Genomic DNA, 25,961 nt, shown 5'->3' with positions numbered 1-25,961 from the left:
CTAAATGAGTCTTACTTGGCGTCTAATAGGGTGTTTCCAGCAATGTCCTACCCTTTCCTCACAGCACCTCTGAAGACACCGTAGGGACCCCATTGGCCAGAAATCCCTGAGGACAAGGACTTCCCAAACTGGGGATCCCTGAGCACCCCTCAGCCACCTAGACTACACCCTCCATGCCACCCAGGCCAGTAGGAGATCCAGACCCTCAGGCCACAGGCTGGAGAAAGCCCGACCAAGGACATTGGAAGGAGAGTACCTGTGATCCCGTCATTTTAGGAAGCTGAGACAGGAGGACTGCTTGAGGGCAGGAGCTTGAGGCTAGCCTGGGCAACACAGCAAGACCCCAACTCTTTAAAAAAAAATTTTTTTTGAAACTGAGTCTCACTCTGTGCAGTGATGCAATCTCGGCTCACTGAAACCTCCACTTCCTGGGTTCAAGCAATTCTCCTGCCTCAGCCTTCCAGTAGCTGGGATTATAGGCATGCAGCACCACACCTGCATAATTTTTGTGTTTTTGTTTGTTCGTTTTTGTTTGTTTTTTCTATACCGACACTTCATATAGGAAATTGTTGTGTTTTTAGTAGAGATGAGTTTTGTGTTTTTGTGTTTTCACCATGTTGGTCAGGCTGGTCTCAAACTCCTGGCCTGAGGTGATTCGCCCACCTGGGCCTCCCAAAGTGCTGGGATTACGAGTGTGAGCCACCTCGCCCGGCCAAAATGTTTTTAATTAGCTAAGTGGGTGGTACACACCTGCAGAGACTGAGGTAGGAGGGTCACATGGAGCCCAGGAGTTGGAGGCTGCAGTGAGCTAGAATCACACCACTGCACTCCAGCCTGGGCAACAGAGTGAGACCCTGTCTCAAAAAATATAATAAAATAAAAATGTGGCCAGGCACCGTGGCTCACGCCTGTAATCCCAGGACTTTGGGAAGCCGTGTGGGCGGATCATGAGGTCAGGAGATCGAGACCATCCTGACCAACATGGTGAAACCCTGTTTCTACTAAAATACAAAAATTAGCTGGGCGTGGTGGCGCGTGCCTGTAGTCCCAGCTACTTGGGAGGCTGAAGCAGGAGAATCACTTGAACCAGGGAAGTGGAGGTGGCGGTGAGCCGAGATCACACCACTGCACTCCAGCCTGGCGACACCGTGAGACTCTGTCTTGAAAAATAAAATAAAATAAAAAGGACTCTGGTGGCTGGGTACAGTGGCTCACTCCTGTCATTCAGCACTTTGGGAGGCCGAGGTGGGTGGGTCTCTTGAACTCAGGAACTGGACAACATGGTGAAACCCCAAAATACAAAACATTAGCCGGGTATGGTGGTGTGTGCCTGTGGTCCCAGCTGCTCGGGTGACCAAGCCAGGAGGATCGCTTGAGCCAGGGAGGTGGAAGCTGCAGTGAGTCGAGATGGCGCCACTGCACTCCAGCCTGGGGGACAGTGAGACCTCATTTCAATACAAATTTTTTTTAAAAAGGCCACGAATCAGTGAATCAGCTCCACCTGATTCAAACTCACTCCATATCATACCCAAGGCCTCCATGGAGCCCTGACCCCAACTCCAGGATCAGCCACACACACCTCTGGCCCCTCCCCAATGCCTATCCGTCCCACCGCCCCAAAGGCAGCAGCTGTGGGATTGCCAGATAAAAGCGTAAGACCCCAGTTCAGTCTGAACTAAGATCAACACTGGCTCACTTTTAGCTAGAAGTTCGTCCCAAATATTGCATGAGTCCTTGCTCATCTGAAATCCAATTTTAGCCGGGCATCCTTATTTTTATTTGCTAAATCTGGCAACCCGAAGCAGGTGGTCCTGAAGGAGGGCAGCAGGTGAGCACACAAATAGCTCCGGGTCAGCCAGGCCCCGCTCAGGGGCAGCGGAAGGGTGTTTGAACTGAGTTCTGTTCACTGCCCGAGACATTCCCTCAGTAGCCCTAAGATCGTGTAAGATACAGCATCCTCACCCATTTAGTTCAGGACATGTATCTTATCTTTTTTTTTTTTTTTTTTGAGCTAGAGTTTTGCTCTTTTCACCCAGGCTGGAGTGCAGCGGCATGATTTCAGCTCACTGCAACCTCCGCCTCTTGGGTTCAAGTGATTCTCCTGCCTCAGCTTCCCAAGTAGCTGGGATTACAGGTGCCTGCCACTACGCCTGGCTATTTTTCTATTTTTAATAGAGATGGAGTTTCACCATGTTGGCCAGGCTGGTCTCGAACTGACCTCAGGTGATCTACTCGCCTAGGCTTCCCAAAGTGCTGGGATTACAGGCGTGAGCCGTGAGCTGCCACAGCCGGCCCTAACTTATCTTAAATGGGCCAACTTCCAGGACAGGAACCCAGGTTCCCACAGGCCTGGCCCCATTCTGCACGACCCTCCACACTCACAAAGCCACGAACCCAGGTGCAGGTTGACCCAGAGGGGAGGGAACCGGACCAAGGATGGATCAGTTCTGCGGGACGAGGGGAGCGAGAGCTTCCAAAACAGGGTAGGTGAAGACGTGACGATGGGGCCGGGCGCAGTGGCTCAAGCCTGTAATCCCAGCACTTTGGAAGGCCAAGGCGGGGTGATCACTTGAGGTCAGGAGTTCAAGATCAGCTTGACCAACATGGAGGAACCCCATCTCTACCAAAAAAACCAAAACTCAGCGGGGTGTGGTGGCATGCGCCTATAATCCCGGCTACTCAGGAGGCTGAGGCAGGAGGATGCTTGAACCTGGAAGACAGAGGTTGCGGTGAGCCGAGACTGTGCCACTCCACTCCAGCCTCTGTGACAAGAGCGAAACTTCATCAAAAAAAAAAAAAAAAAAAATAGTGATGGACCAGGGGGCTTTCCTGCAAAGCTTTCTGCCTCCAGAACCCACATTACCACACCCCCTGCAGGCCAAGAGCCCCTCTGCCACACCTGGAGATACCTGGCTAAGAACTCACAAACCAGGCCAAGAAAGTGACAAGATCCTGCCTCCTGTCTGGAGTGTGGAGCCTGGGCAGAAAGCACATGTTTTTCCTCTTTTTTTTTTTTTTTTTTTTTTTTGAGACAGAGTCTCATTCTGTAATCCAGGCTGGAGTGCAGTGGCTCAATCTTGGCTCACTGCAACCTCCACCTCCCAAGTTCAAGTGATCCTCCTGCCTCAGCCTCCCAAGTAGCCGGGACTACAGGCGCCCACCACCGAGCCTGGCTAACTTTTTGTATTTTTAGTAGAGAACGGGTTTCACTGTGTTAGCCAGGATGGTCTCAATCTCCTGACCTTGTGATCCACTTGCCTCGGCCTCCCAAAGTGCTGGGATTACAGGCGTGAGCCATGGAGCCAGCAAAAGCACATTTCCATGAGATGGGGCTGAGGGGCTTCCGAGAGGCCCTGCCTGGAGCCCCCGGCACCTACGCCTTGGAGACTGTTACCCGCTCCCCAGCAACCACCTGTCACATCAAACTCTTCTGGGCAGGTTCATCCGTCTCTTTTTCCCCCAGAAAACCATCCTTCCCACCACTCCACCTCTGCTATGAATTCCTTTGGGAAATGCCCTTCTAGTCACACTAAGGGTCCCCTGTACTAGAGGCCCCATATTCTCCTGGAAGCCCCTCAATCAAAACTAAACTCAGGGCCAGGTGCAGCAGCTCATACCCGCAATCCCAGCACTTTGGGAGGCAGAGGCGGGCAGATCACTTGAGGTCAGGAGTTCTAGACCAGCCTGGCCAACGTGATGAAACCGCATCTCTACTACAAATACAAAAACTAGTCAGGCGTGGTGGAGCACGCCTGTAATCCCAGCTACTTGAAGCAGGAGAGTCTCTTGAACCTGGGAGGCGGAGGTTGCAGTGAGCCGAGATGGCGCCACTGCACGCCAGTCTGGGCAACAGAGCGAGACTCCCTCTCCAAAAAAAAAAAAAAAAAAAAAAAGACAAGACTGAACTCAGCATGGGTCCCAAGCCCTGTTCCTAGTCTGCTCTTCTGTTTATAAATTGGCCCTGCACGTCTTGTTCCAAGGGTGTCCCTTAAAGCCTCTGCAGGCCCCTTGGAGCTGGACACACACCCCTGGCTTGTCCCAAAGAACCAAGGAACCTGGCTGTGACTCTGGCTGCCACACATCTGAGACAGAGATACTTACAGAGTCTGAGAGTCAGGGAACAGAGAGACCCAGAGAGGACAATAGTGAGGAGCAAAGCCCCCGGGGTACAGTCGGGAGAAGACACAGGCTGGGGTCGTGGGGAGAGAGGGGACCCCAGGAAGTTCACGGAGAGACCTTGGGACTCCTACCAGGGTGGGGAACTTGCCCCAGCTATGAGCATTTCAAGAAAACAGGAGAGAGTCTGCTTAGCCATTTGGGTCAAGGCTCAAGAGCAGGATTTCATTCATTCATTCATTTATGTATTCACTCAAACATGTGGCCATTTAACAAGTATTTGAGAAGCAAGCCTCTATCCCTACCTGTCCCTAATGCAATCAGGGAGAGAGATGTAAACATCTAAGTGAGATCAAGATGTTGGCTGGGCGCGGTGGCTCACCCCTGTTATCCCAGCACTTCGGGAGGCCAAGGTGGGAGGACTGCTTACGCCCAGGAGTTTGAGACCAGCCTGGGCAACACACCAAGACCCTGTCTCTACAAATAATGCAAAATTAGCTAAGGTATGGTGGCGCTTGCCCGTGGTCCCAGCTACTCAGGAGGCTGAGGCGGGACAGTGGCTTGAACCCAGGAGTTCGAGGCTGCAGTGAGCTGTGTTCACACCACTGCACCCGGCCTGGGCAGAAAGCAGGCCTCTGTCTCAATAAATAAATAAATAAATAAATAAATAAATAAATGAGAGAGAGAGAGAGAGAGAGAGAGAGAGAGGATGTGATGGGGACAGACAGGTGGTACCATGGCTGGCCCTGAGGGCGAGGAAGTCTTCAGCCCAAAGACACCACAGCCAGGTCAAATCATGAAGCAGGAGAGGAAAAGAGGCATATTCTACCACGCTGACCCCTACCCCAGCCAGGCGGGGCAATTAAAGGAAGCCCCCAGCCTCCACAGGGGAAGGGCAGGAAAAACCCTCAGGAGAGGAGGAACCGTGTGTGCAGAGAGGCCGGGGGTGGGAGGAAGTCAGGCCATCCAGGAAAGCAGCAAGACTACAGGATTTACGAGTGGATCGAGGGAGCAGTGAGCGGTCAGAGACGGGACCCTGAACGAGAATCACCGGGGGGCTGTGATCTGTGGTTCCAAGGTCATGCTTAGGACGAATATCCCAGGCCATCACCCACCATCCAGGAGACCCCAGGTCCAACAACCAAGCTGTCACCAAACTGTGGATGGCCTGGCCTCTGGAACCAAGCAGGCTGCAGAAACAGCTGCCCCCAAGACCCCTCGATTATGGTTGCCAGATTATGGCCCCTCGTCAGAAGGCTAGCCAGGCTCCCGGGGGGCTGCCTTCAATGAACAGATAACAATTATTTGTGATTAGCATATTGCAAATCAATGACCCTCCTCCCAGCATCGAGAGAACAGTCCTTTTAAGTACGTTTAGCGTGCCCCCTACAAAGCTGTCTTCAAGACCCAGTTTTACAAGCGTCGGCCCTAAGTTCTGGAACATTTTAAGAGTGCAGGCTCGGAGTGGCTGCGGAGCTTCAGCCCTTCCTTCCTCGTCTTCCTCCGTGGGGTCCTGTGGGACCCTCTGAGTCAGAACTGCCAATTTCTAGGTCACCCTCAGAGCAGGCTATGGAAGAACAAGGTGTGGACTTGAGCCTCCCACACCCCAGAGGCAGGATGGGGGTTCCGATGCCCTGTCACCTTGGGGCCAAGCCTGTCCCTCGGTCCGCAGGTGCCTGTTCAGAAGAGGTCAGAGTCTATCTCACACCCTCCTGGGCCCCAAATAGGGCGGTTCATGACGGCCACCCAACTACCTTATACCTAGCCCCTCCCTGCCAGCAGCCACCAACCTCCAGCCACCTCCTCCTGCTTCGAATAAATAATCGATGCTGCCGCCCTTCCCCTCTGGAATGACATTGCTGAAATAAATGAGCTGCTTGGGGCACCTTCCAAGCCCCAAGGCCCCGGGCCAGTGCCAAGGAGCGAACAGTCCTGGCCGCAAGGGACCCAGACACACAGGCAGACCATGGCAGCGGCGGGCCAGGGTAGCTTCCAGACACCCCTCCCCTCCTCTAAGAAAACCCCTCACAAATGCCCACTCCTCCAAAAACTGTGGTGGGGGCCTGCCCTCCACTCTCACCCACCAGGCCCAGGGCCATCCCGGGGCGCCCTCGGCACAGTCTCCATCCAAGACCCAGTGCTCCCCCCACGGGCCCTGCAGAGAGACCCCTATGTCCCAGCACCCCTCACTTCAGCTGGGATGGGGACACAGGAGACTCCCATCGCGGGACCTTGGTCCGGGGAGGCAGGGTCAGATGCCAGAGCTCCAGCCCCCTCCAGCACAGCCAAGAGGGTGGAACTCGCGGCTGTACAGCGTCCCCCTTCCCTGGGCCCACGCCAGGCCGGGCAGGGTCCCACTCCCTGGCTGCCGGCCAGGGGTGGGGAGCCCAGGAGAGGTGTCAAGCCCGGCATGCCCAGGGACTTAGGATGGGGTGGGTGGGTGTTCAGCACCCTGCGGCCCGTTCTCCGTCCTCTCCACCCATCTGCAGGAACTCAGAGACCACCCACAGACCGAGTACCCCCAACTTACTCCTCTGAACCCTTTGTGCTCCCCCGCACTGCCACCCCCTGAGTCCCCTCCACCCGGGGTTCAGCGGCCACCAACACACAGGCCAGTCCCCTCCCTTTGGGGGGTCCCCAACAGGAACCACCCTGCTGGGGCAACCCTGGCTGGGCTGGATCCCCGCCTGGGAGTAGGGGGCGCAGGCCAGGGGCCAGCCCAGCCCGAGGAAAGGCGGAGGGGGGGAAAGGCGGGGATCGCGGCCTTCCCAGCCCCCTCCGCTCCCACCCCGGCGCCCGCCACCGCGGGCAGCGCGACTGACCTCATTCGCCAACTGCAGCAGCCTGCGGGCGCCGGCCCGGGACGCCCCCCACCTCCAGAAGGGCCGGTGGCAAGGAGGGAAGGGGTGACAGCTCCCAGCTCCCGGCCCCTCCCGGACAGGTGGGGGGCGGCCGTCCCTCCCCTCCCCCGGCCCGAATTATAATCCCGGTCACGTGCCTCCCCGGGCACCCAAAAGCCGGCCCCATCTCCTATAACACCTTGAGAGGGGGAGGGGCGGGGGCCCCCCCGGAGGAGGCGGAGGGGATCCGGGGCGGGGGTGGGGGGGACGGGGAGAAGGGCCTCGGCGCCCGCCCCCCGCAAAAGTTTCTCCTACCTTGGAGGATCCCCAAGCGCTCCTGCCAGCGGCGCCCCGGCCCCGGCCCGCGGCCAGGACTCAGCCTCCTGCCGCTGCCTCCTTAATTAATCCGGGAGAATGGGGGAAGGAGAGGCAGAGGGAGGCGAGGACGGCCGCGCGGCGAGGGCGGGGAGGGAGGCGCGGGGAGGGGGCGCGGGGGGGGATCGGCCGGCCGGGGGGCTGGCGCTCGGCGGCCCCCACCCCCGGCGCGGGCTGCGGCGGAGGGCGGGGCGGCGCGGGGAGCGGAGCGGAGAGCGGGAGCGCGGGGAGGCTCTTTGTTCTGTAATCCCAGTAAGATTGCCAGCCATTCGCCCCGGCCCTAATCCCAGCCCCGCGCAACACCACCCTCCATTGGCTGCCATTTACATACGGGATTAGCCCGCCCCGCGCCCCGCGCCCCTGCGCCCCCCCGCTCGCCACCCCGCGCCCCTGCGCCCCGGGGACCTGGCGCCGCGGTGGGCAGAGCGCGCCGCACCCCTCGGCCCCGGACCTGCGCGGAGGGGCGGGGGCGCCCTCGGTTCCCCCCACCCGGCGCCGGATTAGAAAACCTAGGCTCGCCCCCCCCACCACCACTGGGAGAGCTGCGGGGCGCGGGGGGCTGGAGTTGGAGGGTCAAGGTCACCCAGCTGGAACGCGCGGAGGCCCTGAGCGTCCCGGCTGGTCACTCCCGCCTGGCCCGGGTTCTAGTCCTAACGCTTGGGCCAGGTACCTCTTACAGCCTTTGTCCCCCTCCCGCCCCTGAGATGTGCAGGAAGGCTGTGACATGCCGAAAGTCGCAGCAGAGCCAGCTGGACTCTTGGTCCCATCTTGTGTGATGGGACCTCCCTCTGATAGGCTTTTACCCCAGTCTCCCCCTACCCCAAACCACACACACACCACAGCAGTGCTCCTACTGAAGCGGAGCGCACACCTCCCATCCGCTCCCAAAGCCATAAATCCTAATTCAGCACAAGGACCTCACTCCTTCCCCCACGTGGTGCCCTGAGCCCTGAACTAGGCCTTGGCTAGGCTGGGCATGGCAGGGAGGGAGAGACTCACCCCAGGCAGGCCCCAACCCCAGGGAGCTTCTGGCTTGGAAGAACAGCCAAACATAGACTGAGAATCTCCCAGGTCCCGGCAGACCCTACAAGCTCTCCCCACAGCCTCCTGGCAAAACTGTGCTTGCAGAGATTATGGCAGTGAGGGAAGTCTAGAGTGGCCGACTCCATCTTGCTGCCAGCCTCACGGGCTGGCTGTCCTCACTCATTCCGGGGCATAGGCCAAGCTAACGAGGGAAGGAATTTAGTTGATAGTTCAACTTTGAAGCAAGGATAATAATACGTCCTCCTTAGACCTAACCTGCTCTTTACTCAGAGACCAAAGCCACCTTTGTAAAACTAATGAAAGGCCATAAGAGCCGGTCGCGGTGGCTCACGCCCGTAATCTCAACACTTTGGGAGGCCAAGGCAAGTGGACCACCTGAGGTCGAGAGTTCAAGACCTGCCTGCCCAACATGGAAAAACCCCATCGCTACTAAAAATACAAAATTAGCCAAGCGTAGTGTTGCACACCTGTAATCCTAGCGACTCGGGAGGCTGAGGCAGGAGAATTGCTTGAACCCGGGAGGCGGAGGTTGCAGTGAGCTGGGATGGCACCACTGCTCTCCAGCCCGGGCAGCAGAATGAAACTCCGTCTCAAAGAAAAAAAGAAAGGCTGTGAGATTAAGATTATGGGAGGGGCCCGGATTCTGCTAAAACCCAGGCCAGTTTTTATAATCTCTGACTGCATAAGAGTCACGTGGCCAGAGATCACAAGGTTTGTGAGTTTCCCTCTTCCTCCTGTAGATAGCATCTCTATTGTGGAAACTGAGATTGGTCTTCTCAGATGTTTTTCAGACTTTCAAATTCTGGCAACTGACTGACTCACCTGGACCTGTGTGACTCATGCCTCGGCCCATCCCGTGGCCCCGACTCAGAGTCAGACTCAGAGCTTAAGGACCGTTTGCCACACCCTGTGATTTCCTCCTCAACCAATCAGCAGCACCCATTCCCTGGGCCCTTGCCCACCAAATTATCCATAAAAACCCTAGGCTCTGAGTTCTTGGGGAGATTCATTTGAGTAATAATTCCAGTTCTACCACTTGGCCAGCTCTGCATTAATAAAACTCTTGGCTGGGCTCAGTGGCTCATGCCTGTAATCCCAGCACTTTGGGAGGCCAAGGTGGGTGGATCGCTTGAGGTCAGGAGTTCAAGAGCAGCCTGACTAACACAGCAAAACCCCGTCACTAAAAATACAGAAATTAGCCGGGCGTGGTGGCGCATGTCTGTAATCTCAGCTACCCAGGAGGCTGACGCATGAGAATTGCTGGAACCCAGGAGGCGGTGGAGGTTGCAGTGAGCCGAGATTGAGCCACTGCACTCTAGCCTGGGTGACAGAGTGAGACTTGTCTCAAAAATTAGGACAGGTGTGGTGACTCATGCCTGTAATCCCAACGCTTTGGAAGGTAGAGGTGGGCGGATCACTTGAGGCCAGGCATTCAAGACCAGCCTGGCCAACACGGTGAAATCCTGTTTCTACTAAAAATACAAAAATTAGCCAGGAGTGGTGGCAGACACCTGTAACTCCAACTGCTCAGACGGCTGAGGCATAAGAATCACTTGAACCTGGGAAGTGGAGGTTTTGGTGAGCCGAGATCACACCACTGCACTCCAGCCTAGGCGACAGAGTAAGACTCTGTTTCAAAAATTTTCTAAATTAAAAAATGTAAAATAAAACTATTTCTCTACTGCAATATCGTGGTCTCAGTGAATTCTTCCTGTGCCGTGGCAGGAAGAAGCCATCAAAGGAAGGCGATTACACTGGGGTCCCCCCGGACACACACCAGGCACTTGGTGAGGGTTAACTTTGGCTGACCAGGTCTGTCCTGGAAACCCACAAGCCCGTCAGACTGAGAGCTCCTCCTGGGCTGGCCACGTCTGCAGTGCCCAGCATAAGGCGGGGCACTGAGGGGCCCTCATGCCCACAGAGGGTATTGGGCGGTGTCAGGGTTGGGAATGAGATCACCAATGCTCCCTTCATCCCACGATGCCCTCCTGTGGTAAGGGGACATCTCAAGGCACCCTCCTGTGTGGCCCCCTGGGACCCAGGCCCTCTCCCACCCTGCCTCTTTCTCTTTTTGTTTTTGTTTTTGTTTTTTGAGATGAAGTATCGCCCAGGCTGGAGTGCAGTGGCGTGATCTCAGCTCACTGCAACCTCCACCTCCCAGGTTCAAGTGATTCCCCTGCCTCAGCCTCCCAAGTAGCTGGGATTACAGGTACCCACCACACCTGGCTGTTTTTGTTTGTTTGTTTGTTTGTTTGAGATGGAGTCTCACTCTGTAGCCCAGGCTGGAGTGCAGCGGCACGATCTTGGTTCACTGCAGCTTCTACGTCTTAGGGTCCTGGTTCAAGCAATTCTGCCTCAGCCTCCCGAGTGGCTGGGATTACAGGCACGCACCACCACGCCCAGCTAATTTTTGTATTTTTGGTAGAGATGGGGTTTCACCGTGTTGGCCAGGCTGTTCTCGAACTCCTGACCTTATGATCTGCCCGCTTTGGCCTCCCAAAGTGCTGGGATTACAGGCGTGAGCCACCGCGCCGGGCCCCTGCCTCTTTCTCTAACCACCTGTGTGATCTTGGGCACGTTCCTTCCTGTCTCCTCCTCCTGTGGCTTCTCACTGGACCACGGCGTGGCCCCCACGGTAAATAACCCTGGTGACTGGCCCTTGCTTGTCAAGCATCTCCTACGCGCTAGGTTGGTTGCATTTAAGTTCTCTGAGCCTTGCGCTAAGCCTCCAAGGTGGGTACTCTTGGCCTCATGTTTCAGAGGGTAAAGTCACGTGTTTAAAGACATGCAGCCCTGGCCAGGTGCGGCGGCTCACGCCTGTAATTCCAACACTTTGGGAGGCCGAGGTGCGTGGATCACCGGAGGTCAGGAGTTCGAGACCAGCCTGGCCAACGTGGCAAAACCCGTCTCTACTAAAAATACCAAAATTAGCCGGGCCTGATGGTGGGCGCCTGTAAACCCAGTTACTCAGGAGGCTGAGGCAGAAGAATCGCATGAACCCAGGAGGCGGAGGTTGGAGTGAGCCAAGATCTCCCCACTGCATTCCAGCCTGGGCGACAGAGTGAGACTCTGTTCCCCACCCCCGCCCCCCAAAACAGAAAAGACACACAGCTCTGTCAGTGGCGCTGCTGGGTCTGGGACAAAGGATAGAGCTGCTGTACACTGACCCTACCCCCGTGATGTCTGCACCGGCGCGGTGTCAGGGTAAGGCACGCCCTCCGTGGGCCCAGCTGGTTTCAAGGCAAAACGTTTCTCTGACCCGAAGTCCTTCCCTCCAGGGCTTGGAGGAACTGAGGCAGGGAAGCATCCGTGTGTGCTCAGTACTGCCCTCTGCAGGTGGAATCCGGAACAGGGGTGAGCCGAAGGAGTGCTCCCTGCAGCCTCTGGGAGACCTCTCTGCTCCCCCCAAGAGCCAAACAGCCAGCCTGACTCCCAGCCTCACCCGGGCAGAGACCAGGGGGCAGTGTGGTACAGCACTGGCACGTCCAGGCCCCGCTCGGCCACATCTGGGAATGACATCTGGCTCCACATGCGCTGTGCATCCTAGGCCAGGTCAGCCAGCCTCTCTGGGCTTCAGCTTCCGCTTCTGTAAAATGAAGCTGGCATTGTAAGGTCACTGTGAGGGTCACATGACCCAGGACGGAGGAAAAACGTCTCGTGTGGCGTCTGGTGCATCGTAAGTGACCAAGGATCGTTCTCGATTGTTTAATTTGTCGGTCTCATCTAGTAACTAAGTTCAATCAGAGTTTTCACTTGAATTGCTCTTCCTAAGGACACGGTCAAGGTCATTCACACTGCTGTCGCGTTCAGTTCCTTTTCCTGAGAAGGACAGCAGCGGCTGCCTTCACAGAGAGAGGAGTTTAGCTGAAAAATGTCCTGTCACTGTGCCCCACTGTAGCAAACACTGCCGGGCACAGCGGCTCACGCACTTGAGGAGGCTGAGGTGGGAGGATCACTTGAGCCCAGGAGTTTGAGACCAGCCTGGGCAACATAGTGAGACTCTGTCTCTAAGAGAGACAGAAAGAGAAAGAGAGAGAGAAAGAAGGGAGGGAAGGAGGGAGAGAGAGAAAAGAAGGGAAGGAAGGGAGGGAGGGAGGGAGGGAGGGAGGCTGGGGGTCCGGCTGGCTGGCTGTTAAGAAGTAGAGAAAGGAGGGAAGGAGGAAGAAAGAGAATGAAAGGAAGAAGGAAGGAAGGAAAGAGAAAGAAAGAAAAAGAGAGGGAAAGAAAGAGAGAGAGAGAGACGGAGGGAGGGAGGAGAGGAGAAAAGAGAAGGGAGGGGAGATTCCGGCAGGGCGCAGTGGCTCACACCGGTAATCCCAGCACTTCGGGAGGCTGAAGTGACAGGATCGCTTGAGCTTGGGGAAGTCAAGGCTGCAGGGACCGTGGGCTGTGATTGCACTACTGTGCTCTAGCCTGGGCGGCAGAGTCAAGCCTTGTCTCAAAAAAAAAAAAAAAAAAAAAAAAAGAGAGAGAGAGAGAGAGAGAGAGAGAGAGAGAGAGAGAGAAATCCTTGCCAGTGGCGCCTCCCCATCCGTAGGGGTTTTTCTTTTTGTCAACGCTCCTTACCCCAAAGAACCCCACGTGTGCCCGCACAGGCCCCAGCTCTCCTCCTGTGGACCCTGCCTCATCACCCTCTTCCGGGCCTGGCCAGGTCCCCCCGCTACGCAGATATGGACACTGAGGCCCCACTCGCACCTTCCGCGTCGCTGCCTCGCAGTCACAGGAGCAGAGCATCTGCCATCCACACTGTCACAGCCTGGCGGAGCTTCTGCCATCCACGCCCTTGTTCGCTGAAACTTACTGACCACCCTCCGGCCGGTGGGTGGGACTGTCCCATTTCACAGATGGGAACGCAGGACGCAGGTCATTTGCAGAAGTGAGTAGGTACCTGGGCGTCATCTCTCGATCAGCCAAGGAACTCCTAAGGCACGAGCTGGCCTCTTCCTCTTGGCCCAGTGCAGAACTGGCCACCGGGAAGCGATGCCCATAGGAACCAAGCCTTCTGCTCCCCTGGCATTCTGGCTGACGCCTGGGTCCCTGACCTCCTAGAAGCATCACTTGATTTCCCTCCATCCTGAACCACTTCTTCCACCTCTCGCTTGGTTCCTCAAGGGTAAGATGCCAAGGGGGCCGGGGACAGGTAGAGGGACTGCCCCGTCATCCCCAACAAGGTAACCATTCTCTGGACCTGGGGGCAACTTCAGAGGGAATCTGGGGCTTTGCTGCCCCAGACGTGACCACAAAGGACGAAAAGTGAGGAGGGGGAACCCAACGCCCTCAAGGGGAGCAAACTGCAGTACCCCAAACACAGGACAAATTCACAGCGGTCCAGGAGCATGTGGAGGCAGCATGTGGACCTCGAGGCTCCTGGCTGGACACCTGCTGTCCCTTTCTCCTCTCTCTCTGGCTTTCCCTGTCTTTTCAGGACAATGAGTTTATCTGATACACTGCTATTTCTTTTCTTTTTCTTTTTCTTTTTCTTTTTTTTTTTTTTGAGACGGAGTTTCACTCTTTGTTGCTCAGGCTGGAGGGAAGTGGCACCATCTCCGCTCACTGCAACCTCCGCCTTCTGGGTTCAAGTGATTCTCCTGCCTCAGCCTCCCTAGTGGCTGGGATTACAGGCTCCCGCCACCAGGCTCAGCTAATTTTTGTATTTTTAGTAGAGACGGTGTTTCACCATGTTGGCCAGGCTGGTCTCAAACTCCCGACCTCAGGTGATCCGCCCACCTCAGCCTTCCAAAGTGCAGGGATTACAAGCAGAAACCACCATGCCCAGCCTATCTGTTCTTCAAAAATAAGACTTGAAGACTGGAAGCAGTGGCTCACGCCTGTAATCCCAGCACTTTGGGAGGCTGAGGCAGGCAGATCACGAGGTCAAGAGATCGAGACCATTTTGGCCAGCATGGTGAAACCCTGTCTCTACTAAAAATACAAAAATTACCTGGGTGTGGTGGCACACGCCTGTAGTCCCAGCTACTCCGGAGACTGAGGCAGGAGAATTGCTCGAACCCAGGAGTGGGAGGTTGCAGTGAGCTGAGATCACGCCATTGCACTCCAGCCTGACGCCTGGTGAAAGAGTGAGACTCTGTCTCAAAAAAAAAAAAAGACTTGAGGCTGGGAGTCACCACTCATCACTCATGCCCGTAAGCTCAGCGCTTTGGGAGGCCAAGATGAGAGGATCATTTGAGGCCAGGAATTCATGACCAACCTGGGCAGCATGGTGAGACCCCCCCAACTCTACAAAGAAAAAAAAATTTTTTTTTAAATTCACTGGGCATGGTGGTGCATGCCTGTAGTTCCAACTACTCGAGAGGCTGAGGCAGGAGGATTGCTTGAGCCCAGGGTTCGAGGCTGCGGTGAGCTGTGATCGCACCACTACACTCCAGCCTGGGCAACAGAGTAAGAACCTATCTCAAAAAGAAAATAAAAAGCTATGAAAGAAAATGCTAATAATAACAACCGATAGTAATGCTGACTCTAATTTATTGATGCTAGAAACTTTACATGAGGCCGGGTGTGGTGGTTCACACCTGTAATCCCAGCACTGTGAGAGGCCAAAGTGGGCAGATCACCTGATCTCAGGGGTTCGAGACCAGACTGGCTAATATGGTGAAACCCAGTCTCTACTAAAAATACAAAAAAAAAAAAAAAAAAAATTAGCAGGACATGGTGGCGTGTATGTAATCCCAGCTACCAGGGAGGCCAAGGCAGGAGAATCGCTTGAATCCAGGAGGTGGAGGTTGCCATGAGCCAAGATCGCGCCACTGCACTCCAGCCTGGGCAATAGAGCGAGACTCCATCTCAAAAATAAATAAATAAATAAATAAATAAATAAAAAACAAAATAATAAAATAAAACAGTCCCCAGATTCTTCTGACGCACGTGAAGTTTGGGGTACGCGGCCCTTCATGTTCTTGGAGGAGCATTTTTTTTTTTTTAATATTTTTTGAGACAAAGTCTTGCTCTGTCGCCAGGCGGGAGTGCGGTGGTGCAATCTCTGCTCACTGCAACCTCTGCCTCCTGGGTTCAAGAGATTCTCCAGCCTCAGCCTCCAGAGTAGCTGGGACCACAGGCGCATGCCACCATGCCCAGCTAATTTTTGTATTTTTTTTTTTTTGTAGAGACAGGGTTTCACCATGGCCAGGATGGTCTCAATCTCTTGACCTCGTGATCCACCTGCCTCGGCCTCCCAAAGTGCTGGGATTACAGGCGTGAGCCACCGCGCCCGGCGGAGCAGCATTTAAACTGACATTTGTGCAGCACCAGCCCACAGCCATGTCTACTGGGGCCATGTCCCCTGAGCCACCAAGCTCCCAGGACCAGCTCCTCTGTCACTGGCTGCCCAGGCCCAGACTAGCACCCTGGCCTGGCATCTGGCTAGGCCACGCTGGCCCTGAGATGTGATTCCACCAAAGCACCCTCTCCATGCTGGGCATCACGTAGACTCCTTGCCCCTCAGAGCTCTGGGTCAGCAGGTGCGGTGCGTGCAGTGACAAAGGGGTTCTGGGAACTGGGGCCAGAGAGGGCACCCCTATTCAGTTTGGGGAGGGAGTGGGGAATGCCAAGGCCATGTCCCTCCAGCCCCATGGGAATAATAAGCCAGCTCGATGCTGCCCCCACCTTCATGCCAGAGCACTCCAGCCTGGAGTTTCAGCACATGCTAGAATATTTCCTTTTTTTTCTTTTTTCAGCTCATGCTAGAACATTTCCTTTGTCATGCTACATGCTCGAATATTTCTTTTTTCTTTCTTTCTTCTTTCTTTTTTTTGAGATGGAGTTTCCCTCTTGGTGCCCAGGCTGGAGTGCAATGGGGTGATCTGGGCTCACCTCAACTTCTGCGTCCTGGGTTCAAGTGATTCTCTTGCCTCAGCCTCCCAAGTAGCTGGGACTACAGGCATGTGCCACCACGCCAGGCTAATTTTGTATTTTTTTTTTGTAGAGGCGAGGTTTCTCCGTGTTGGTCAGGCTGGTCTCAAACTCTCGACCTCAGGCGATCTGCCCTCCTTGGCCTCCCAAAGTGCTGGGATTACAGGCGTGAGCCACCACATCCAGCTTAGAATATTTCCTTTTTTTGAGACAGGGTCTCACTCTGTCAACCAGGCTGGAGTACAGTGGCATGATCTCAGCTCACTGCAACCTTTACCTCCCTGGTTCAAGCAATTCTCCCACCTCAACCTCCCCAGTAGCTGGGATCACAGGTGCCCACCACCCTGCCCACCACCCTGCCCAGCTAATTTTTGTATATTTTTTTAATTTTTGTATTTTTAGTAGAGACAGGGTTTCATCACGTTTGCCAGGCTGGCCTCAAACTTCTGACCTCAAGTGATCCTCCTGCCTCAGTCTCCCAAAGTGCTGGGATTACAGGTGTGAGCCACCTCATCCGGCCTGCTAGAATATTTCTTTCTGAGGGCCGGGCGAGGTGGCTCATGCCTGTAATCCCAGAACTTTGGATCCAAACCTTTGCTTTCCATTAGTGAGTGAGCGTGGCCCTCACACGATGCTTTTGGTTCACTCTGCCTCCACCCAGATGCTCCTCAGCCTCCAAATCTCAGCCTTCCTGACCGCCTCCCCAGGCCGCTCCACCAAGCCATAACTCCTCTGTTGCTCAGGCTGCAATGCAGTGGCGCGATCATGGCTCACTGTGGCCTTGACCTCCTGGGCTCAAGTGATCCTACTGCCTCAGCCTCTCTAACAGCTTGGACTATAAGTACGTACCACCATGTCCAGCTAATTATTTTATTTTTTGTAGAGATGGAATCTTACCATGTGGCACAGACTGGTCCCAAACTCCTGGCCTCAAGCAATCCTCCTGTCTCGGGCTCCCAAAGTGCTGGGATTACAGGCGTGAGCCACTGCACCCAACCCCAGTGAAAATTTTATGTTGCATGGGCTGGGCACATTGGCTCATGCCTATACCCAGCATTTTGGGAGGCCGAGGCAGGTGGATCACCTGAGGTCAGGAGTTCAAGACCAGCCTGACCAATATGGAGAAACCCATCTCTACTAAAAAATACAAAAATTAGTTGAGTGTGGTGGTGGCGTGCCTGTAGTTACAGCTACTTGGGAGGCTGAGACAGGAGAATCACTTGAACCCGAGAGGTGGAGGTTGCAGTGAGCTGAGATAGCGCCACTCCAGTCCAGCCTGGGTAACAGAGCGAGACTCCATCCCCGCCCCTGCCCAAAAAAAGAAAAGAAAACTTTTTGTTGCTTGAGTGCCTATATGATCCCTGTCCAATTCACCTGTTTAAGCTCTGTGTGAGCGCAGATTTGAGGGGTCCGAGAGCACCTTGGTGTCCCGGGTTCCTGGCACCAACTATGGTAGGCTCTGCAAACCTTTGCTGCATGAACAAATGCATGTGTGAATGAATGAACAGTCCTCATCGGTCCACTGTCGGGTGACTCGGTCTGTTTTTCTCTGTTTCTCTCCACCTGTTTGTAGCTGTCTTTTATGTAGTTCTCTCTTAATGTAAGATGTAGTGGGGTGGCCAGGCGCAGTGGCTCATGCCTGTAATCCTAGCATCTCGGGAAGCCGAGGCAGGAGGATCTCTTGAGCCCAGGAGTTTGAGAGCAGCCTGGGCAACATGGTGAAACCCCATCTCTACTAAAAATACAAGAATTAGCTGGGCATGGTGGCACACGCCTGTAGTGCCAGCTACTTGGGAGGCTGAAGCAGGATGGCTTGAGCCCCGGAGGTGGAGACTGCACTGAGCCAAGATCACACCCGTACACTCCAGCCTGCGTGGCAAAGCTGGACCTTGTCTTCAAAGAATTAAAAAGATGTAGAGGATGTGGCGGGGGCTCTGTTTCTAGTCCCTTGTTTCTGCCTTGGTCTCTGATTCTTGCTGTCCAGCCATCTCACTCTGAATCTCTCTGCCTTTGTCTGCCTGACTACATCAGCTGTCCGTCACCCCCCGCCTCCATCTCTGAGCATGTACCTCTCCCAGCGAACTTGGGTCTGTGTCTCTCTCTGTCTCTGGATCTGTGTCTCTCCGGGGGTATCTGAGCTTCTCTCTCCTCTTTGGTTCGTCCGCCGTCTCTGTCTGTCTCTCTGGGGGTCTCCACATGCCCTGCTCCCTGCTGTTCCCCACCGCGCTCCTCTGCCTCCGTGCCCCGGCCTCTCCCTGCGCCCGGCACCGCTGCCTCATTCTCCTCCGGGTCTCCTCCGCTGCAATCTTTAAAGAACAGAGAGAGGCATGTAATTGAGCTGGGGCCGTCTCCATGGTTGCAGCTGTGGAGTAACTGAAAGATCAATTTGGAACGACCGTCTCCGCAATAATTGCACCTTAATAGTTTGTGTGAGGCATAGCGGGGCTCTGTGAGAGGTGGTCGGGACAGCTGCGGGACGCTGGCGGGAAAAGGCCACCTGGAGTCACGGTCACTGTCCCCGGGCCGGACCTCAGGAAGAAATACTTGGCCAGAAGCAAGAGGGGCCTGGAGGGGCCGAGTAGGAAGGGAGACCCGTCTCATGCCCACACCCTCCCAGAGGCGTCCCCGCCGCCTGCTCCTACCCACTGCGCCTTGATCCTGTTTATAATTTATGCTTACGATCAGAATTATCAGCAATAATGATAACATGATTATAATTGCCGAGCTGCCTGGCTCAATTGCAGCGCTGTGGGTAAATATTGTGACAGCAAGTAGCGTGAGGTCACTGCCTCCCAGAGCTTGAAGGAGGGGGTGGGGACGGGCGTGCTGTTGGCCTGAGGTCCTCCGGCCCTGTGACTCCTCCCCTGCTCCCAGCCTGACTCTCCACCATGCTCCAAAGAATTCTTCTTTGTTTCTTTTATTTTTTTAAATTTTTGGCCTGGCACGGTGGCTCATGCCTGTCATCCCAGCATTTTGGGAGGCCGAGGCAGGTGGATCACCGGAGGTCAGGAGTTCAAGACCAGCCTGGCCAACATGGTGAGCCCCCGTCTCTACAAAAAATACAAAAATTAGCCGGGCATGGTGGCACACACCTATAGTCCTAGTTACTGGGGAAGCTGAGGTGGGAGAATCCCTTTAACTCGGGAAGTGAAGGTTGCAATAAGCCAAGATAGTGCCAATAATTTTTTTTTTTTTAAGAGATGGAGTTTTGCTTTATTGCCCAGGCTAGTCTCAAACTCCTGGGCTCAAGCAGTTCTCCCAATCACAGCTCACAGCAGCCTCAACCTCCCAGGCTGAAGCCATCCTCCCACCCCACACTCCTGAGCAGCTGGTCAGTAGCCATGCATGCCAGGCACGCCACATGCATGCCATCACGCACGGCTAACTTTTGTATTTTTTGTAGAGATGGGGTCTTGCTATGTTGCCTGAGTTGGTCTTGACCTCCTGGCCTCAAGCAATCCTCCTGCCTGGGCCTCCCAAAGTGCTGGGATTACAGGTGTGAGCCACAGCACCCGGCCAGCCCAGGTTGGTCTTGACCTCCTAGATTCAAGTAATCTTCCTTCCTTGGCCTCCCAAAGTCCTGAGATTACAGGTGTGAACCACTGTGCTTGGCCAGATACCCATGTTTGTTTGTTTGTTTGTTTGTTTGAGACAGAGTCTCACTCCATCACCCAGGCTGGAGTGCAATGGCACCATCTTGGCTCACTGCAACCTCTGCCTCCTGGGCTCAAATGATTCTCCTGCCTCAGCCTCCTGAGTTTCTGGGATTACAGATATTCTCCACCATGCTGCCTAATTTTTGTGTTTTTAGTAGGATGGCGTTTCACCATGTTGGTAAGGCTGGTCTCGAACTCCTGACCTCAAATGATTCATTTGCCTTGGCCTCCCAAAGTGCTGGGATTACAGGCATGAGCCACCATGCCCAGCTATACTCCTGTTTTTGTTTGTTTTTGAGACGAAGTCTCGCTCTGCTCCCCAGGCTGGAGTACAGCGGCGTGATCTCGGCTCACTGCAATCTCCGCCTCCCAGTTTCACGCCATTCTTCTGCCTCAGCCTCCCGAGTAGCTGGGACTATAGGCACGCACCACACCCAGCTAATTTTTGTATTTTTAGTAGAGATGGGGGTTTCATCATGTTGGGCCAGGCTGGTCTCGAACTCCTGACCTCAGGTGATCCACCCACCTCAGCCTCCCAAAGGGCTGGGATTACAGGTGTGAGCCACCGCGCCCGGCTACGCCCCTGTTTTATACCTGGAGACATTGAGTCTTAGAGAGACTTGCCAAGACTCACAGAGCAGCCAGTGGCAGGGCAGGAGTCTGTCCAGGGCCCATCTGTGTCAACTTCATAGCCTTCCTGGGACAGGATGGAGCCCATCAGGGCCCCCAGTCCCTGGCACAATGCATTATTCATAAACCCAACATTCCCCCAGGGGTAAACATTCAGAAGGAGCGTTTCAAATCCACTTTCCTGCTCTGAAAATAAATAAATGAGCAGAGAATGCAGGCTCCCATGGAGGCGGTGGGGCCGTGACTCCTCAGAGCCCTGGGAAAGCTCTCAGATGGCCTGCTTCTGATCCCCAACCCAGGAACAGCCCACCCCTGCCCGCCCAGGTGACCCTGGCCCTGGAGACTTAGCACACCCTGGGAATCCTCCGGGAACTAGGAAGCTGGTCAGGCCTAGAGGGACTACCTCAGCTCCTCGCGGGGTGGACAGACAGTTAACTGATGCTTTTGTGGCTTAAAATGGTTTTTAGAGACAGCATCTTGCTCCGTCACACCAGCTGGAGTGCAGTGGCAAAATCATAGCTCACTGTAGCCTCAAACTCCTGGGCTCAAGTGATCCTCCTGCCTCAGCCTCCTGAGTAGCTGGAACTACAGGCATGCATCCCCACACCTGGCTAATTAAAAATTTTTTTTTAGAGACAGAGCCTGGGCCAGGTGAGGTGGCTCATGCCTGTAATCCCAGCACTTTGGCAGGCTGAGGTGGGTGGATCACAAGGTCAGGAGTTCAAGACCAGCCTGGCTGAGATGGTGAAACCCTGTCTCCACTAAAAAAAAAAAAAAAAAAATTAAAAAATTAGCCAGGCGCGGTGGCAGGTGCCTGGAATCCCAGCTACTTGGGAGGCTGAGGCAGGTGAATTGCTTGAACCTGGGTGGCAGAGGTTGCCGTGAGCTGGGATCACGCCACTGCAGTCCAGCCTACGTCACCCTGGCTGGTCTTGAAGTCCTGGACGCAAGTGATTCTCTTGCCTCAGCCTCCCAAAGTGTTGGGATTACACGTATGAGCCACTGCTTCCAGTCCAAAAAACACATTTTTTTTAAGACAGGGTCTCAGCTTGGATACCTAAGCTGGAATGTAGTGGCATAGACACAGCTCACTGCAGCCTCAACCTCCCAGGCGGAAGCCGTCTCCCCACCCGTCTGCCGAGCAGCTGGGACCACATGCGCACCACCATGCACAGCTAATTTTTGTATTTTTTGCAGAGATGGGTGTCTCACCATGTTGCCCAGACTAGTCTTGAACGCCCAGCCTCAAGCAATCCTCCTGCCTTGGCCTCCCAAAATGCTGGGATTGCAGGCATGACCCACCACGCCCGGTCAAAAAAATTGTCAAAGAGACGCAATGCTCTTGTCTCTATGATTTGGAAGTGGTCCCCACAGCGCCCCTGTCCCTGCGCCGCTACACCTCTCCACCATGCCCCTGGGAGGCACGTGTGACAAAGGAGGCCTCTGCAGTGACATAACTAACGTGTAGAAGGGGACTCCTGAGAAGAGGAAAAGGGAGGCTTTTGGGGGCGGGACTTTGAGAGTGCCCGCACAGTCCTGGGACCAGAGGGTGCATCAGAGATGAAAGTGTTCATTTAGGCGGGGCGCGGTGTCTCATGCCTGCAATCCCAGCACTTTGGGAGGCCAAGGCAGGCAGATCACCTGAGGTCAGGAGCACCACCTGGCCCCAGCCCCAGACTCCTGCATCTTTTTTTTTTTTTTTTGAGATGGAGTTTTGCTCTTGTTGCCCAGGCTGCAGTGCAGTGGCAAGATCACGGCTCACCGCAACCTCTGCCTCCCGGCTTCAAGCAACTCTCCTGCCTCTGCCTCCCAAGTAGCTGGGATGACAGGCCCCCACCCCCACCCCCGGCTAATTTTTGAATTTTTAGTAGAGACAGGGTTTCACCATCTTGGCCAAGCTGGTCTTGAACTTCTGACCTCGTGATCCACCTGTCTCCGCTTCCCCAAGTGTTGGGATTTCAGGTGTGAGCCACCGCGTCCCGCCTGACCCCTGCATCTTAAGTGTCCCGGGGAAGGACATTCCAGGGACCTCAAAGGACAGACATAATGGATGTCTAGACCTCAGCCTGGGGACCTGCTGAGCCAGGGCTCAGGGGTTGGGCAGACTGTGCTGTAGGGTCAAACTGGAATCTCAAGTCCAGACACTCTCCGCTCACCAAGTCTCAGTGGAGCGGACCTGCCCCCGCCCCGTCAGCTCATCAGCTCAGCACCCCAGGACGTGTCTCCCTAGAGCACGGTCACTTTCTAATTTGTTCAGAAGCTTGCTCTGGGTCTCCAGTCCCCTGCCGGCTGGGGCCTCCTTAGAGGGGCTCCACAATTCTTCTGGACCCCTGGGTCTCCCGCTCAAGCTCCCTGAAAGCAACATTCAGCTCTGAGAAACAGTCTGCCGGCCGAGGGTGGCGGCTCGCGCCTGTAATCCCAGCACTCTGGGAGGCTGAGGCAGGCAAATCACGAGGTTAGGAGTTTGAGACCAGCCTGACCCACATGATGAAACTCCGTCTCTACTAAAAATACAAAAAAAAAAAATAGCCGGGTGTGGTGACACAAGCCTGTAATCCCAGCTACTCTGGAGGCTGTGGCAGGAGAATCACTTGAACTCAGGAAGCGGAGGTTGTGGTAAGCAGAGATCACGCTAATGCACTCCAGCCTGGGCGACAGAGCAAGACTGTCTCAAAAAATAAAAAGAAAAAAGAAAAGAAACAGTCTGTCTGGGTCCTCTCCAGCCTTGTGTGACCTGGGGGTTCCTGTCACCTCTGATGGCTGAAACTATCTCTCTTCAGCTTCTCACACTCTTCCTGGGCACCCCCATGAGGGCAGAGTTCTGGTCTGTCTTGTTCTCCACTCTGTCTTGCATCTAAAACACTGACTGAAGAAGCTCAATAGATTTTTCAATCTTTTTTTTTTTTTTTTTTTTTTTTTTGAGACGGAGTTTCGCTCTTGATACCCAGGCTGGAGTGCAATGGCGCGATCTCGGCTCACCGCAACCTCCGCTTCCTGGGCTCAGGCAATTCTCCTGCCTCAGCCTCCCGAGTAGCTGGGATTACAGGCACGCGCCACCATGGCCAGCTAATTTTTTGTATTTTTAGTAGAGATGGAGTTTCACTATGTTGACCAGGATGGTCTCGATCTCTTGACCTTGTGATCCACCCGCCTCAGCCTCCCACAGTGCTGGGATTACAGGCTTGAGCCACTGTGCCCCGTCAATAGTTTGTTTTTTTTTTTAAAGACAGCCTCGCTCCGTTGCCCAGGCTGGAGTGCAGTGGCAGGATCTCAGCTCACTGCAACCTCTGCCTCCTGGGTTCAAGCAACTCTCAGCCTCAGCCTCCCAAGTAGCTGGGATTACAGGTGCATGCCACCACGCCTGGCTAACTTTTTGTATTTTTAGTATAGAGGGGGTTTCACCATGTTGTCCAGGCTGGTCTCAAATTCCTGACCCCAAGTAATCCACCTACCTCAGCCTCCCAAAGTGCTGGGATTACAGGTGTGGGCCACCACGCCCAGCCAAATTTAAAAGATTTGTATTGATTAAATGAGGGGTCGTGTGTGGGCCTGTCTATGGCCTTGCTATGGTTTGAATGATGGTATCACCTCCAAAATACATGTTTAACATCTCCGTTGCAGTGGTATTGGGAGGTGGGGCCTTTTGGGGTAAGTGATTGAGGGCTTTACCCTTATGAACCATGAGGGCTCTAACCTTGTGAATGAATTAGTGCTTTACAAAAGGGCTGGAAAGAATGAGCTTAGGTCGCTTATTGCCGGTCCAGCCCTCCTGCCACGTGAGGACATGGTGTGCAAGGTGCCATCTTGGAAGCAAAACAGCGGCCCTCCCCAGGCACTGAACTTGTTGGCACTTTGATCTTTGCATTCCCAGCTTAGAGATTGTTAGAAATAAATTTCTATTATTGATGTAGATTACCCAGTTTCAGGTATTTTATTATAGGAGCACAAACAGACTGAGACCAAAACTGGTACCAGGAGTGGGGTGTTTGTCTAACCAACACCTAACGATGTGAAACTTGGAAACTGGCCAATAGGTAGAGGCTGGGCTGTAAAGGGTTATTCTGGTGAAGGCTCAGAAGAAAAGGAAAGCTGCAGGGACAGCCTTAATGTTCTGAGAGATTACTTACGTGCTCATAATCAGAACGGTGGTGAAAATACGGATGGTAAAGGCAATTCCGATGAGGTCTTAAACAGAAATGAGAAATTTTTTATTGGAAACCAGAGAAAAGGTTATCCTTTTTACAAAAATGGCAAAGAACGTGGCCGAATTTTGTCCATGCTCTAATACTTTGTGGAAAGTAGAATTTAAGATTAAGAATTTAAGAAACTAGGATATTTGTTGGATGAAATCTCTGAGCAAAGTGTTCTGGGTACTACATGGTTTCTCTTAACTGCTGATAGTAAAATACAAGAAGAGAGGAATTAACGAAAGACAGAATTTATAATCAAAAGGGAGGCAGAATAAAGATTTGAAAAATTCTCAGGCTGGCCAGGTTGTAAAAGTGTGTTTAAGAGAAAATACCAAAGGTAATAAAAGAAGATTCGTATGAGGCTGAGCACAGTGGCTCATGACTATAATCTCAGCACTTTGGGAGGCCGAGGTGGGCGAATCACTTGAGCCCAGGAGTTCGAGACCAGTCTTGAAACTGGCAACATGACAAAACTCTGTCTCTACTAAAAATAGAAAAATTAGCAGGGTGGGGTGGCTCATGCCTGTAATCCCAGCTACTCGGGAGGCTGAGGCACCAACCGAGATCACACCACTGCACTCCAGCCTGGATGACAGAGACTCTGTCTCAAAAAAAAAAAAAAAAAAAAAATCCAGGTGTGGTGGTGCATGCCTACAGTGCCAGCTGCTCTGGAGGCTGAGCAGGGAGGATTGCTTGAGCCCAGGATTTTGAAACCAGCTTGGGCAACGTACCAAAAAATTTTTTAAAATGTAGTTGGGTATGGTGGCATCTTCTTGTGATTTCAGTCACTCGAGGCAGGAGGATTACTTGAGTCCAGGAGTTTGAGGCTGCAGTGAGCTGTGATAGCACCATTGCACTCCAGCCTGGGTGACAGAGCAGGAAAATGTCATGTCGTTTGTCCTGTTGGGTTTGGGATTCACTTAGGATCTATTATCCTTTCCTTCTTTCGTTGTTCTGTTTTTTTTTTTTTCAATCCTTTCCTTCCGAGGTGGATAATATTTAGATGAGACTTTGGACTTGGACTTTCAAGTTGATGCTAGAATCAGTGAAGGCTTCTCAGGGCTACTGGGATAACCCGAGTAGTCTGTTTCATTTTGTGACAGGGTCTCACTCTGTCGCCCAGGTTGGAGCCATCATGGCTCACGGCAGCCTCAACTTCCTGGGCTTAGGTGATCCTCCCACCTTGGTATCCCCAAGTGCTGGGATTGCAGGTGTGAGCCATCGTGCCCAGATGGAATCAACGT

General features: G+C 54.0%; 1 protein-coding gene across 5 annotated transcripts in view; it reads right to left on the bottom strand.

The window, feature by feature from the left end:
- GTF2IRD1 (GTF2I repeat domain containing 1) overlaps positions 1–7,542 on the bottom strand; it is a 148,512-nt gene extending 140,970 nt beyond the window's left edge. For 2 of the 5 annotated variants that reach the window (XR_012515309.1, XM_039460560.2), the window contains exon 1: positions 7,272–7,507. The gene's annotated coding sequence lies outside the window, so the exon portion shown is untranslated. Of the gene's footprint in view, positions 1–6,938; positions 7,197–7,271 lie in introns of those variants that run through there. The other 3 variants (XM_039460562.2, XM_039460561.2, XM_074390460.1) reach the window with 2 other exon arrangements.
- Between the last annotated feature and the right edge of the window lie 18,419 nt (positions 7,543–25,961).

This window comes from Saimiri boliviensis, chromosome 20 (assembly GCF_048565385.1).
Source record: "Saimiri boliviensis isolate mSaiBol1 chromosome 20, mSaiBol1.pri, whole genome shotgun sequence".
Taxonomy (NCBI): Eukaryota; Metazoa; Chordata; class Mammalia; order Primates; family Cebidae; genus Saimiri; species Saimiri boliviensis.
Note: the sequence above shows the minus strand (reverse complement) of the source record. Positions and strands in the feature narration are given on the sequence as shown.